The sequence below is a fragment of the Bos indicus genome, chromosome 28, assembly GCF_029378745.1.
Source record: "Bos indicus isolate NIAB-ARS_2022 breed Sahiwal x Tharparkar chromosome 28, NIAB-ARS_B.indTharparkar_mat_pri_1.0, whole genome shotgun sequence".
NCBI classification, from domain to species: domain Eukaryota; kingdom Metazoa; phylum Chordata; class Mammalia; order Artiodactyla; family Bovidae; genus Bos; species Bos indicus.
The window spans coordinates 37,053,837-37,070,525 of NC_091787.1; the positions used below are offsets into that span (position 1 = coordinate 37,053,837).

Sequence of the window (16,689 nt, forward strand, 5' to 3'; positions counted from 1 at the left end):
CTTGGTCATGATGTAAATCCTTTTGATGTATTGTTGAAATCAGTTCGCTAGTAATTCTTGATGATTTATTAGTGATATTGATCTGTAGTTTTCTTCAGTAGTATCTTTGTCTGGATTTATTTTCACTCACAAATACTTAACTCTTTCATTTGAATTTGGAAGTGTCATCTTTTCATTTTTTGAAAGAGTTTGAGAAAGTTTGGTATTAAGTTTTGTAACAGTTTTTCAATTTTTGCTTATCTTTTCAAAAATCCAGCTCTTAGTTTTATTGATATTTTCCTGTTCTATATTTCATTAATTTCTGGTCTAATCTTTATTATTTCTTTCCTCAGCTTATTTTGGGTCTAGTTATTTTTTTTTTTTTCTAGTGTCTTGAGATACAAAGTTAGGTTGTTGATTTGATATCTTTCTTCTATTTTAATGTAGTCATTTACTGCTATCAGCTTCCCTCTTAGTACTGCTGTTGTTGCATCCCATTTTAATTTTCATTTATCTCAAGGTAGGTTCTAATTTCCCTTGTGATTTCCTTTTTGACGCATTGGGAGTTCAAGAGGATATTGTTTAGATTCCATATATTTGTGAATTTTTCAGTTTTCTTTTTGCTATTGATTTCTAGTTTTATTCCACTGTGGATAGAAGAGATACTTGGTATTTCAGTATTAAATGTTTTAAAACTTCCCATGTGATTTATCCTGCAGAATGTTCCATGTCCATTTGAGAAGACTGTGTATTCTTCTGTGGTTGGATGCAGTGTTCTGTGTATTCTTTTATAGGGTTGCTCAAATCTTCAGTTTTCTTATTAATCTGATTATTTTGGGGTTTTCTTTAAAAGAAAATTCCAAGAAGCTGCTTGCAGTTCACTGGCCTATTCTCCCTGGCTCTCCTTGGTCATGACTAGCTACAAAGGAGCTTAGTAGTTCAATTCTGGTTGTCTATATGCATACATGAAAGTAAAGATTGTATTACTATGATAAAATTGGTCAGTTGATATTCAGGGACATATACCAGGCTGTCTAAAATATTAGATCAGAATCTATTATAATATTTTTAAGGTGCTGAAACTATGTTTTATTATATCTTAATTCTGATGAGGCTTCCTATTTCATTAATGAAAGAAGCTCTGAAGCCCTCCCTTGAGTGTCTGTGATATATGAGCTTTTACCTTCTCATTTATGAAGTTACAATAGACATATAATTCTTACCTTATTATGTATTCTCTAAGAAGCACAGTAAAAATAAAATGGAGCTTTAAAAGTTTAAAATGATCCTGCAGGGACTCCAAGATGAAAAAGATATACAATGCCAAATTACTTCCACCCATGTTGTTACATACCCTATTAACAGCGTGCACAAGAGACAATTCTATTTCTAGATTTTACTACCTCGTTGCATAATTTTTACTTGTGACTACCAGGGAATATGAAATAAGAAGATAGTCTATTGGGAGGCATTATATATCTATATCATTGAGTCTTGCCACTGAAAATTGTGCTTATTAATCATTTCTCCATCAGTAAAAATTGATAACAGGTAAAATGAAGATAAATTTTAGTGAGATAATTTTGTCGTTTGGTACCTCTTTTGAAATTTGCATTTATGATTTGGGGAGGGGATAATGATTCAAGGCAACTTATATTACTATCTATATGTTCGTATATTAATTTTAGAAAAAATACTATGAACAAACACTATACATGTATAAAGTGGGAAAATCATATCACTGGAAGACTATAATAAAAATTAAAGTCTTTCTTATTCTGGCTATGGGATCCTTTTAAAATTAGCATATTTATATACATCAATTTTTTGAAATTGGTATGATTTAAAGAAGAGAAGAAAAATGAGCTTTAGAGAAGTTATAACAGTGAGTGATAGACCTGTTTTTCCTTTTTTCCCTTCAATGTGTTCAGTTATTTTTGCAGTATATTTGTAGTTCTGGAGCATTCTGGAGAAACGTCTCCAGGATTAACACAGGATTGTTCTTGGAGCTTGAAAAGAGAAGTAAATAAACTTTTGGGGGGCCATGTTCCAGGATATCCAACCTCCTGCCACCAGAGTTTGTGCTTGGTACTTTTATATATTGGATCCTACATTACCTTTTTCCAGAAGAAAAGAAAAAGAAAAGTGATTTTGAGGCCAGAGGAACTGCTGCACTAAATCTTGTTGCATATAACTTTCCTCCAACAGAAGATCACATTTCAGAAGTCGTTTCATCAAAGTTTAGCTCTTTCTCATCCCTCCCCTCTCTGCCACGTCTTTGCAGACCCAAAATTTCATGATTTATTCCTGTACTTTAAAATATATGCTTAGTGGTGGAAGATTTATCTTTGTACAAATGAATAATTCAGAGGCTAGAATTTCTCTGAGATTAGTTTACAAAGTGAAGACTTTGACCCCAGGATTGAAATTTCTAGGGCATCAAAGATGTTTGTTCTGTTTCCTTTAGGCATCAGAAATGTGGTTGGGTTTCACTGTTTCATTCTGAACACAATCTTGGAAAAAAGAAGTGTAATGCATGAACCAGCAGAAAAGGCACATTATATACTTCAGATCCTACCTCTTTTCCAAAAAGATATGTAGTCCTCAGCTTTTGCTGTGAGTAGAACTCATTATACCGATTCTCTCCTTAAGTTTTTTTTTCCCTCCTGGGGAGGATATGTTTCACTTAGTCACTTATTGGAGAATATATGTGATATATTGATTCATTTAAAAAAAAATATATTGATTCATTTTTAAAAAATTATGTTTATTTTTATTTATTTATTTTTAATATAAATTTATTTATTTTAATTGGAGGTTAATTACTTTACAATATTGTATTCGTTTTGCCATACATCAACATGAATCCGCCATGGGTGCACACGTGCTCCCCATCCCGAACCCCCCTCCCTCCTCTCTCCCCGTACCATCCCTCTGGGTCGTCCCAGTGCACCAGCCCCAAGCATCCAGTATCCTGCATCGAACCTGGACTGGCGATTCGTTTCATATATGATGAAGTTCTCAGTATGGGTTGTATCTCATTTTGTTTTTCTTAAGTTGTAACTAAATGTAAATTACATCCAAAGTAATATATCCCCTCTATCATTAGAGAAGAGCTGTTGCCAGACCATGACTAGTGACATTTGCCTTGAAAATTTTATTTTTCTTACAAATCTTAGCATGTATCTTACACTAAGTAGATGTTTTAAGTTGTGAAGATGAAGATTCATCAAGTTTCCAAATTCTCTGCTGAGTTACTACCAAGCCCCACTTGGCAGGGCCTTAGCTGCTCCCTGCCTACTGCTCTAGTTTCAGTTCCTCACTCAGCTTAGTTTTTACTAATTCCATTGGAGTACCTTATATATACAGCAGGTGAACCCTTTTACTGTACCAGCACAGAAAAACCTGGAAGCCAGCAATAGTTGTTTCCAGACAGCTAATGCATGGTGAACTCATTATGATATAATCATCAAATATAAATAATACACACGATTTTGTGATTAGTCTTTTGAGGATGGATTAATAATTAAAGACTCTACAAACATTAAGATAGATCCATCAGTTTTTTACAGTATTAAAAAGGACTGATGCTAAAGCTGAAACTCCAATATTTTGGCCACCTTATGCAGAGAGTTGACTCACTAGAAAAGACTCTGATGCTGGGAGGGATTGGGGGTAGGAGGACGTGCGTTTGAGTGAACTCTGGGAGTTGGTGATGGACAGGGAGGCCTGACGTGCTGCAATTCATGGGGTCGCAAAGAGTTGGACACGACTGAGCAACTGAACTGAACTGAAGTAAGAATGGCTTTCTGTCAGTTTTTGTTTTTTCCCTAAGTGTGTGTGCTAAGTCACTTTAGTCATGTCTGAATCATTGAAACCCTGTGGACTGTAGCACACCAGGCTCCTCTGTGAGATTCTCCAGGCAAGAATATTGGAGTGGGTTGCCATTTCCTTCTCCAGGGGATTTTCCTGACCCAGGGATTGAACTCGAGTCTCTTAGGTCTCCTGCATTGGCAGGCATTACCACTAAAGCCACCTGGGAAGCCCTGTCTCCCTGTAACACTCCCCCCCCATCCTTTTTTTCCCCCAAGTATATGACATCATTATGCTTGTCACATAGATGTACTTTCTATTTCCTACCATCTATTTCACTAATTATAGAATTAGTTGCATTAAAAATTTGACTGGTGTATGCCATCCTTAAAAAAACTCTGGCTTCTCATTTATCCATACATCTGGAAAGCATCTCTTGAGATAGCCTTTTCCAATTTCCCACTCAAATGCCCACTGAAAAAGACTCCGGAGGAGAGGAACCATTACAACTGCCATCTCATTTCCATCTCATACCAACAGGCAACCCACTGCCTGGATCTGAAAATGGTGGATGTAAAGTCAGTCTAGGTTGAGAATAACACAAGTCATATGAACCAGAAAGTTTTTATATGGACCAGAAGACTATTCTGAAAAAGGAAGGAAAATATTTCAAACCCCTCTTGTTGTTTACTGCCTGGTTCAAAGGCCAACAGCTTCAGCAACTAGAAAGCATAACATCTTTATAAGTTGCTTTTACTATGGCTTAACATGGTATTCTGTCACTGATGATTTTTTTCACTTATATTCACTCATTGATTGCACTTCCCTGATATGACGGGGGTGCCCTGAAGAGGAATGGAAACTGGTGGTGACTTTACTCACTGTAGCCAGTGTAGTCTCCAGAGAACAGGGCTAGGATAGTAGAAAGAACCGGGATGTAAGAGTGGGTGTGCTGAGACTGTTACACTCCTGTTCAGAAGGACCGCAGTGGGTACGTGTTTGTGTTCACCAGACACAGTTTGTGGTGTCCACATATTTTTAACTAACTGTAGGTCTGAGAAGGGGATTTAACAATCACTCAAATAGAAGTAAGCAGAGATAAGGAAATGCATATGCCATACCTAAAGGCAAGCCCCAGATAATACATCATAGGATCTGTAGTATACAAAAGCTGTAGTATACAGCTTCCAGAGTGCTGGCAACCTACATATTGAGAGGAAGAGTATCCTTCTGATACACTAGGGATAAACTAAAATAAAACTTTAAAAAGCAATTACATGGAACTTCCTTAGTAGCGCAATGGATAAGAATCTGCCTGCCAGTGCAGGAGACATGGGTTCGATCCTTGGTCTGGGAAAGTTTCACATGCCTTGGCACAGCTGAACCCTTGCACCGCAACTACAGAACCCTGCACACTCTAGTGCCGGTAAACCACAACTCATGAGCCCCTGTGCTGTGACTGCTGAAGCCCGTGCACCTGAGAGCCAGCAAGTCCAACTGCTGAGGTGGTGTGCTGCCTCTCCTGCAGCCCGTGTGCCCAGAGCCTGCGCTGTGCAACAAGAGAAACAAGACAATGAGAAGCCAGCGCATCGCAACTGGTGAGTAGCTCCCGCTTTCCACAACTAGAGAAATCCCCCAAATAAGTAAATAAATATGGCAGTGTGTACATGTCAAAAATTTTTTAAAAAAAATCTAAAAAAAATAATTATATAGCTATAAGAGAACTTAAAAATCATGTAATAATATCCAAAGTCTCAAGAAATATACCACTATCTCCCTTTTTGGAAAGCATAAAAGAAAACTTAATTTGACTTCCTGAAAAAAGTGATGAATAAAAGTCAAGTGCCAAAAACGGAAATGTCATTATAAAGGTAGTGTAAGTGGCTCAGTCGTGTCTGACTGTGACCTCATGGACTGTAGTCCATGGAATTCTCCAGGCCAGAATACTGGAGTGGGTAACCTTTCCCTTCTCCAGGGGATCTTTCCAACCCAGGGACTGAACCCAGGTTTCCTGCATTGCAGGTGGATTCTTTACCAGCTGAGCCACAAGGGAAGCCCAAGAATACTACAGTGGGTAGCCTATCCCTTCTCCAGGGGATCTTCCCTACCCAGGAGTTGAACCGGGGTCTCCTGCATTGCAGGTAGATTCTTTACCAACTGAGCGATCAGGGAAGCCTTATAAATGTAAGGACAATATTATTTGAAGGCTATTGAATTTAAAGATAATGATTGGAAATGTGGTTAGAAGACTAAATGATTCATAAAGGTTAATGAGGGTCCAGGAAAGGGAATGCAAGGTAAGGTTTCAGTATCCCTTATCTTTCATGGCAGGAATTGAAAGACTCAGTTTTATGCTGGGCTTGCACAGGACTGAAAAAGAAAGGTGACTGTGAATCACAGGGAGTCAATTTGAATAATGTGATGAATGAAATTTTACACACCTTGAGCTGTAAATCACAAATGGAAATTACCCATTCTATTAAAGTACTCAGGGCACATTTTAAAAAAACTGTTCAGGTTTATTTACTATAAACACTGTGGTATATACTAAAGGCAAACCTTTTTAGGATGGCTTGATCTGGACCTCTGGGCCTGACTTCCCCTGCCACTCTAAGCCCCACCCACCACTTCCCAGCACCAGCTCTGGCTCCATCCAGATTCCTTAGCTTTTGACCTCAAGTCAAACACACTTCTGGGATGATCCCTTGTCTTCCTCCCTCAGGCCACCTAGACTTGTGGCCTTTTTAAGCCCATCCTCTTCAGAGAGCCCACTTGTGGCCCACCCACTTCTCAGTCATCTTTCTCTTGCTGATTCAACCTCCTAATCATTGCCTGAATATCTCATTTGATGCAGTTGGATTCATACTGTTTCATTTTTATTGTTTTGTTTTGTCTCCATAACTTGATTTTAATTTCCAGAAGACATGGATGGCATCATCTCTACCCTTCTTTTTAAAAGTTTTTAATTAAAAAAATCTGCAAGCTCTTGCTCAATATTAATCACTTGGTTTGCTGAATGAACAAGAATAAAGATAGTAAGACCCTTTAGCAATGCTGAGTTACATTTTATCTTCATCTCCATGTTCTAATCTGTGATTTTTTTTTCCCCATAAATGTATTCTGGGAATTGAGCCATTGGTGTTTTATAGAACACATAATATTTTTGCTCAGAAAACAAGGCTAATCTTGTACTTAAGAATACTCATATAAGTGCAGTTAAAAAAAGGCAGACTTTTACATAGTTGGAGGAGCCTGGCAGGCTGCAGTCCATGGGGTCACGAAGAGTCAGACATGACTGAAGTGACTTAGCAGCAGCAGCAGCAGCAGTAGGGGATGGTGTTATGGGTTGACTTGTGTCATCTCCGCCAGACAGTTCATCAGATGAAGTTCTTACCTCTAGTACTACAGAATGTGTCCTTATTTGGAAATACATGCATGTGTGTGTGTGTGTGTTTGCCCACACACATGTGCGCGCTAAGTCACTTCAGTTCTGTCCGACTCTTGGCAACCCTGTGGATGGTAGCCCACCAAGCTTCTCTTGTCTCTACAGGCAAGAATACTGGCGTGGGTTGCCATGCCTTTCTCCAGGGGGTCTTCCTGTTCTAGGGATCGAACCCATGTCTCCTGCGGCTCATGCATTGCAGGCAGATTCTTTAGAATCTGCTCAGGCAGATTCTGAGCCACCAGGGAAGCCCAAAATTGGATATAAGGCCATTGCACATGTAATCAGCTAACCTCGGGTGTGGTCTTACTGGAGTAGAGGGGACATCTAATCCAGTATGAGTGGTGTCTTCATGAAGAGGAAATTAGATACAGACACAAACACAGAGAGAATGGTATGTAAGGAAGTCAGAGATCAGGTTAATGTATGTACAAGCCAAATAACATCAAATATGGCCAACAAACCACCAGAAACCAGGAGAGAAGCATAGACAAATTCTCCCTCACAACCCTTGGAAGGAATCAACCATGTCCATGCCTCCCTCTCAGGCTTCCTGCCTCCAGAACTGTGAGAATACACTTATGTTGTCAAAGCTCCCCAGTCTGTGATACTTTGTTATTATAATCCTGGCACATTAATACAGCTGGTATTTTTTTTTTTTAATTGAGTAAGAGATAGGGAAAAAACGTTTTTTTGTCTGTATGTTTACATTAAAGTCTAGCTGACCCTTGAGGAACATGAGGGGTAGAGGCGCCCACCTTCCCCAGTGGAAAATCCACCTGTGATTTTACAGTCTGCTTTGCATACCTGTGATTCTGAATCCACAGGTTCAACCCATCACAGATTGTATACTGTAGTGTTTACCATTAAAAAAAAAAAAAAAATCTATGTGTAAGTGGACCTGTGTAGTTCAAGCCTATGTTGTTTAAGGATCAACTCTAGTTGTTCTTTCCTTGTAACTTAAATCACCAAGTGAAACCCAGGTTGAAAAGGTGCTGTGTCTGTACCTAATTGCCCTGGAGGACTCTTGGCAGCTTGTGAGACCTAATATACCAGATACTCAGACTTGGGACAAAGGGGTGTTCCATACATTGGGAGGTTTTTGGTTTTCTGTAATGTGGTTATAAGAATGAAATGTGTGTGGGTTTTGTGTTTGTGTGTGTGTATGTGTATGTTTTAACAAAGAATGGCATATGCATCTGAAGCCATGGGATTATGCTCATGAAAATATTTTGTGACTAGATGAGTTTTCCATCAGTTGCGTGAATTTACTAGTTACCATGGCTCTCTCATGCTCAGGACTGAGCTCTATGATCTTGGAGTTATGCTTGGAAAAGACTTCTGCAGTTCAACAGGGTGAAAATGAAACTCAGACCTTTGCTTAGGAATGGACTTTGGGCTCTCTCTCGGTGTCTTTTCCTCCAAATTAATTTCTTACTGTGCTGGTTTCCTAGGGCTGCCATACAATCTGGGTGGCTTAGAACAATGGAAATTTATTGTCTCATAGATCTGGAGGTTAGAAATCCAAGAATAGCGGAGGTATCAGTGAGGTATCTGAAATGTGTTGGAGAGGAATCCTTCCTTGATTCTTCTAGTTTGTAGTAGTCTCAGACATTCCTTGGTTTGTGACAGCTTGGTGATTCTGGCCATTTGAGGATTTTGTCATTCAGTTTAGAGATTATCTCATTCATACTAGAATGAGGGAATCTTGTTTGCCATTCAGCCATTTCTGCAGAAGCACCCTGTGTTTTTCTGGACTGAGATATTTGCTGCCTGTTTCTGCAGGTTGTACTGTGGGAAGACACTGGAGGTGGAAAGAAAGGCTTGAGTGTGAATCCTAACAGTATTCATTAGGCAAGCAGCTTCACTTTACCAACCTCTGTTTTCTCAAAGTGTGAGGTTGGGGACATTGGCAAGACCCTCCTTACTTCTAACACCCTTTGCAAATTTGGGGATCTGACACCAATTGCCAATTTAAGGATTCAGAGACCACCCTTAGGTTCAATGATGCACTAGAAGGACTCCTAGAACTCACTTAAAGCTGTTCTGCTCACGGTTATGGTTTAGTACAGGGAAAGAATGGGGCTTCCCTGGTGGCTCAGATGGTAAAGACTCTGCATGCAGTGCAGGAGACCAGGGTTGGGAAGAACCCCTGAAGAAGGGAACGGCTACCTACTACAGTATTCTTGCCTGGAAATTTCATGGACAGAGGACTCACAAGGTCGCAGAGAGTCAGACGTGACTGAGAGACTTTCACTTTCAGGTGTTCGCTGCTCAGTTGTGTCTGACTCTTTGCGACCTCATGGACTGTGACCCACCAGGCTCCTCTGTCCATGGGATTTTTCCCAGCAAGAATCCTGGAGTGAGATGCCAATTCCTTTTCCAGGGGATCTTCCTGACCCAGGGATCAAGCCCAGGTTTCGTGAATTGCAGGTGGATCCTTTACCATCTGAAACACCAGGGAAGCCCTTCAAAGAGAAAGAATGTAGATTAAAATCAGCCAAGGGAAGAGGTGCAGAGTCCAGGAATGTTCCATCATGGAGCTTCCAGCTGTCCTCTCCTATGGAGGGTGGGCACACTACTTTCTTTCCTGGCAATGATGTGTGACACATGCACAGAGTGTCACCAACCAGGGGTGTTCACTGGAGCCTTGGTGTCCAGAGTTTTTATGCGGACTCCCATCTCGTGGACATGGCTGACTTTGGTTGTGTCTGCTTGCAGGAAGCTGAGCTGAAACCACATGACCCTCACTCTAAGTCAGGATGTCACCATGGTCCCCAGTAATACAAAGACACTCCAGTCAGGCTTGCCATCCCAAGTATTTAGAAATTACCTCTGGAGAGCTGAGGGCTAAAGCCAGACCTCATTTTGAGCAAGGTTAAATTCTCTACTACATACTCTAGAAAAAGGGGATAAATGACCCTTAGAGGCCCTTTTAGTCTTTATAACCTACAATGGTGTAAGTCGGAAGCCCTGCCTGAGGGCATGGCCACAGTTGCCCTGTTCCTAGACTATCAGTCCTGCTCTTAAGTGCCTTCTTTCTGCCCTCCACTGGGGTTTTTATTATGGTCAGATTGCCATGGTGGCATGCTGATGCTCTGTGTGTGATGTGTCCCAGGGTCTAGGACTGGCTCAGAAGGGAAGTTATATCTGGCTAATGAGCACCTGTTAATTATTTTATGACATAATTTTATGCATTTAGTGTTTAAGATTTAGCGAGGGGCAGTATGTGAAAAATACGTGTTAAGAGGATTTTAGAGTCCTTACATTCAGGCCCAGAGAAATGGGTACTTATTAAATGCCAGTTACCTGTGTCCCTAGGGTACCAGCAGGAGGAATTAATATTCTATTTCATTTGTGGAGATATTTAGAAACATTAAAGCCTTTGGTCCTCATGTGAAAAAAAATCTCCATGAGAATTGAAAGCATCACAGCAGAAAATCTTAATACCACATTTCCTGTGAGCTCAGCAATTAATTGCACCCAATTTGGTCAGAAGATTTTTCTGATTCAAATCAAACTCAAGTAGATCCAGGCAGGGCGACCTTGAAGGCTGTATCACTACTCCTCTAATTTCCCAGGGGACTCAGAAATTAAGCGAAGCCCTGTCCCAGGCTCAGCTGTTTGGACATACATGGTTTGCAAAGAGATTCTTTTATGACAAATTCTCTTAGAAGCTTCTGGGAACCGTTCAAATGATTAATATTCCAAATAGTCTTGTCTGGCTGGGTCCTACCCTTTTGTTCAGTGAGATTGGACTTTTCTAGTTTTATCCTCCCATGTCTGTCAAGACTACATTCATATCTACCCTTCTGAGTGTAGGTTGTAAAAGTTGGCCTCCATTATACAAAGCTTGGATTAAGGGGCTAAACTTGCATGCTAGTCACTTCAGTCATGTCCGACTCTTTGCGACCCTGTGGACTGTAGCCCACCAGGCACCTCTGTCCATGGAATTTTCCAGACAAGAATACTGGAGTGGATTGCCATGCTCTCCTCCAGGGGATCTTCCCAACCCAGGGATCGAACCCATGTCTCTGATGTCTCCTGCACTGGTAGGTGCGTTCTTTACCACTAGCGCCACCTGGGAGCTGCCGTCATGTAGGAGCACCTACTTCCTGTGTGCCAGCCACACTGGAAGGTACGCTTCTTTCCAGGAGAGCAAAATCAGGCTCAGAGAGGCTAAGAACATCACTGAAGGCCAAATAAGGCTAAGTGGAAGTGAAAGTGTTAGTTGCTCAGTTGTGTCCAACTCTCTGCGCACCCCATGGACTCTGCCAGGCTCCTCTGTCCATAGGATTCTCCAGGCAAGACACTGGAGTGGGTTGCTATTCCTTTCTCCAGGGGATCTTCCTGACCCAGGGATGAAGGCAAGTCTCCTGAACTGCAGGCAGATTCTTTTGCTGTCTGAGCCACCAGGGAAGCCCTAAGTGGAAGAGCAAGGATTTATTTGCACTGAGGCCTGTGTTTTTACTTCTGCTTCAAGTGTTAAAAATTCACTTCATCCAAATGATGCCCCTGCTGATACATGAACTGGTCAGAGTGCATCAAACCAGGGAAAGCGTGTTCTGCAGGAAAGTAACTGCCGTCTTTCTCTTGATGGTGTGTGTTTATGGATATCGTCAGTTGCTCAGCATTTCTGTTTTATCTGAAAAGTATTTTGTTTATTCACTGACATGTTCCTTGTGAATAAAATGACAAGAGGCCATTATTGAATCTGCTGCTTTGCTGTCTTCATAGAAAGGATGATTCAGATCAAAAATCAGTATTCATCGCTTGCTAACATGTCTCTGGTTCATATGTGCTTTTATTCAAACATATATTATTAGTGAATTTAACTGTAAACTAATAACTGTTGTGTTTGAATTTTTAAATATCACATTCTTGCCCTTGAGGAAAAAAATTGAATTAAAAAGTGCTTAGTTTGTGTTTATGTGTTTGCTTCTACTAATTAGGATGTGCCTCTAAATAATTAGATATCTCAGATTGATCATTGGAAGGTTTTCGAAGGTCAGAGTATCAGCTGATCTATGACTGATTCAGTCAGCCAGTATGTGGCTATTGAGCTTTTCCTGTAAATCACCATTTTTCATCTTTATAAGTAGAAGACTTGTGCCACCATTCAAATTAGCATTGATTAGGAAGGGCCAGGGGAATTTCCTTCTTTTTCAGAATGGTTTTCTCAGGCAGAACAGAGAAGCTTCAATGGTTCAGCAGCTGTTGTCTGTCCTCTTTTCTCGCTGTAAAATAGTTCCTGGTTTGCAGTCATCTTCCTTCCGCCAGACCTGAACCATAAAAATAGAAACAAATTAGATGTGTGTCAGAAATGAAATACCTCCTGCTTATTGAGAGTTTAAAAATAATCTTCATAATTAGCATTTCATATCCTGGAAACTCCTACTGTTGTGCTTGTACACACACAGGGACTTTTCACCCCCAGTGCATCCTGCACCTGGAGAAATCAACTGCTCCTGTGATAGGTATTGATACATTGGAATTATTTGATTATTTACTTTTTATAAAAAAAAATTGGAGTATAGTTGTTTACAATGTTGTGTGGGTTTCTGTTGTTATAGCAAGTGAATTATTTTATTCAGTGGTTAACTGCTCATTGAGGAGCCCCAACCTGTTGAGGGTATGTTCTTGTTGCTGTTCAGTCCCTAAGTCATGTCTGACTCTTTGCAGCCCCATGGACTAGAGCATCCCAGGCTTCCCTGTCCTTCAGTGTTTCCTGGAGTTAGCGCTCAGTCATGTCCATTGAGTCACTGATGCTGTGTAAGTGTCTCACCCTCTGTGGTCCCCTTCTCCTTTTGCCTTCAGTCTTTCCTAGCATCGGGTCTTTTCCCAATCTTTCCTAGCATTGGGTCTTTGCCCAATCTTTCCTAGCATCGGGTCTTTGCCCAATCTTTCCTAGCATCGGGTCTTTTCCAATGAGTTAGCTCTTTGCATCAGGTGACAAAAATATTGGAGCTTGAGTATCAGTACTTCCAATGAATATTCAGGGTTGATTTCCTTTAGGAGTGACCGGTTTGATTTCCTTACAATCCAAGGGACTCTCAAGAGTCTTCTCCAGGACCACAGTTCAAAAACATCAATTCTTTGGCACTCAGCCTTCCTTATGGTCCACCTCTCACATCTGTACATGACTACTGGAAAAACCATAGCTTTGATTATATGGACCTTTGTTGGCAGAATGATGTCTTTGCTTTTTAATTTGCTGTCTAGGTTTGTCATAGCTTTCCTTCCAAAGAGCAATTAGCCCACCAGATTCCTCTGTCCATGGGATTTTCCAAGTAAGAATACTGGAGCAGGTAGCCATTCCCTTCTCAGGGGATCTTCTCAATCCAGAGACTGAATCCAGGTCTCCTGCATTGCAGGTGGAGTCTTTATGTATTAGACACCAGGGAAGTCCATTGGAGGTATGTCGGCCTTTAAAATAAAACAGTTATTTTCTCAGAAAAGTGAATTTACTTGGGAATAGCAGAGGAGCTGCAATTTGAGACATGCAAGCTATGGCAGAACCATAGGTAGTTCTGGTAAATAAAGCAAAGGAACATTACTTTACAGAGAAAATGGAGGAAGTTGGGAAGGGCTGCTTTGAACAAGACCCCCTTGGAGAAAACTAAGAGTTCATGGTGGTAAGTATTTATCGTTGGCTGGGACTGTTCCTGGGCTATGAGAAAATCTTCCTTTCTCCTGCTGGAGTGGTGAAATAGTAAACTTCCTTTTGGAAGTGCAACCTTTGTCTCTTCCTGCTTGGGGTTGTAGTAAGGAGTAGTAGAGTGAGAGAGTGCCCCCTTCAGGACTTCCTGCTGCTGCTAAGTCGCTTCAGTCGTGTTCAACTCTGTGAGACCCCATAGACTGCAGCCCACCAGGCTCTGTTGTCCCTGGGATTCTCCAGGCAAGAACAGCGGAGTGGGTTGCCATTTCCTTCTCCCAGGACTTCCTGACTCCATTGTAAATGAGATTTCCCTTTAATTTTTGTGTTTGCAAGCGTGACATGGATCTTTTTCCCTCTGTGGCTGACACCTCACCTCCATGAAACTGGGCGGTGAGATCCTTTTGAGGCATCTCAGATTTTATGACTTTTAAACTACATTTGAGTATTTAAGAAGAGTCATGCCAGTAATGCTTTAATCTTGGCTATTCAGATGTAAACCCATAGTTGAGGTCTTCCTTCCCCTTTCTCTCAGTGGGCTAAATTTGTGATGATATCAGTTGGTATAGTGTGTGTGTGAGAGAGAGAGAGAAAGAGAGAGAGAGAGAGAGGAAGGGAGGGAGGGAAACACAGGCACTGAGACACAGAGTGACACCTAGAAATTGGGAAGGAAGGGACCCCCCCCCCCCCCAACCCTTTTTAAATTCTGTGGATAGAGTCAGGAGGAAGTAGAAAAAAGCAGGCATCTCTTTCTGTGACTGCTCCTTTGAGGAGTGTTTCAGATCATGGATGATCTATCTACATGCGGATGCAGCCTCAGAAGTCAGCACCTCAGTTAGTCCCACTGATGAGGGCTTCCATCCTGGGAGGTTTGGCTGGTGTCAGCAGACACTTGGCTGTGACTTCTGACTGGTGGCCAGGCTGGCGTTTTACTGATTGGCTTGCTTCTTTAGCCCCGGGCAAAATCCTCAGCAAGTTGGTCATCTGCAGTTTCACATCTGCTCCTCACAGCCTTGACTGAGGGACTGTTGTATGAAATTTATGAACTCATGTTTCTTTTCTTTTCTCTTCCTAGCTGCACTGCCAGGCACCCTCTCTTCAGTGCTCCTTTTTAAATCTAGGAGTGGTGTGGACAGTCTGCAAGTTTGTCACTAAATAGATGTCCACAACAGAACTGGGGGTTGGTTTCTTTGTTCTTAAGATGCTTCCAAACTTTATTAGTCTGTATCCTGGCATCCCATCCCCTTCCTTTTGACGGGAAACTTAGGGAGAGGGATATGCCTGGGATATGCCTCCCAGAGGTGGTTTCCATTGGCCTCTTGGTCCTTCTCCAGTATTTTTAATGTCTCTTGGCTCCAACCTCAGAAACTGATTCTGAACAGAGTTCTGTCTCTCCTGTAATTGCTGTCCACTCAGCAATATCTAGGGGTCAAAAAAGTCTTTAATCTGAACCTTTCTGTCCATTCTGATATATTTTATGGATCACCAAGTTTGTCTCTTTTTCTGTGTTAGTTTGTAACCCAAGAAAATAGGGGGTTGATAAAGTATCAAGTTATAGAACATTTAAATAGTCAGTGCCATAGAGTTTATTGCCCGGCTTCCCAGAATGTGAGTCATTGCCTTTCTGATATTATGACACAGTTTTAAGAAATATAAAATGGCAGAGTTTCATTCTGCTCTAGTGGTTATCAGACTCTGAGAATAAAACATATTTCCAGAGATTTCTGTTCTCTTAATGGTCTCAAATTTTAAATTTCTTTGATTTTTATAAAGTGAAGGCAGAATGTTTTTCTTCCTGTCTTTGTTGATGGCTTCTGTTGTCTAGGCAGGAAGAGACTGACTCATTAAGACCTTGACATTTTTGGTAGAAATATAAAGTGCTTTTCAGATTTTTAATATGAATATCTGGAAAGTCAGATGTATTGAGTTAGACTTGAAATTGGATAATTCTTTGATGTGTTTTCAGATCAACTCAAAAGTTATGAAATCCTAAATCAGTGTATTTCCTTTCTCTTTCACATCTTGTAAAATAATTAAGCAAATATAGATGAGTCAGTACATTCCTATCCCTTTAAATACATTTTTTAAAAGATATAGCATGGAACATTTTGGATAAATATTCAGTGTGGAATGAGGGGGCTTGGAAGAGCTGAAGTAGAAGCAGTGTTAATTTAGGAAACAGCACAGTTATGCATGGGAATTATTTGCTGCTAATGTCTGGCTGTTTTTCTATGGTGTGGCTGACAGACATTTTCTTTTTGTTGATTATCTCAAGCCTTTTGAATACTGGCAGGCCTGACACTTGGGAAAATTTATACTCTATGTTTAATGTCCTATTTCTTTTTATCTTATGGAATTTAAGTATTTTCCTCCTTTGATTATATGCATACAATGGGTACTTGTAAAAATCACCCTCAAGTGATTCAGCCATCAGATTAACACACCCATTCGACAAACAAATTCTCCAGAGTCTATTGGAATAAAGAAGAAATCACAAGAAAACAAGCTAAGCTTAAGCACTTTCTTTCGTTTTTTTCCTTTTGAACCCCTCAATTTCCTGCTGTGTCTTGGGATCCTCTCCAAATTAAACTACCGCTAAAGCAACCATTTTGAACACTGAGAATAAAAAATAAAAAGATCTGCATTCACAGAAGGAGGAGTGTGAATAAGGGCATTCCCCAAAGGGTATAAACATTGTAGGCATTTGTTCTAGATAGGTTGTTAAAAATCAGCACACATGCCAACATCCAGGAAAGACCATTTTGAAAAGCAAGCATGTATATATCACTTTGCCCAACAG

At 40.6% G+C, this 16,689-nt stretch overlaps 1 protein-coding gene across 3 annotated transcripts in view; it reads left to right on the forward strand.

Moving 5' to 3' along the window:
* NRG3 (neuregulin 3) overlaps window positions 1-16,689 on the forward strand; it is a 1,237,239-nt gene that overhangs the window by 67,870 nt on the left and 1,152,680 nt on the right. The window lies entirely within an intron of this gene.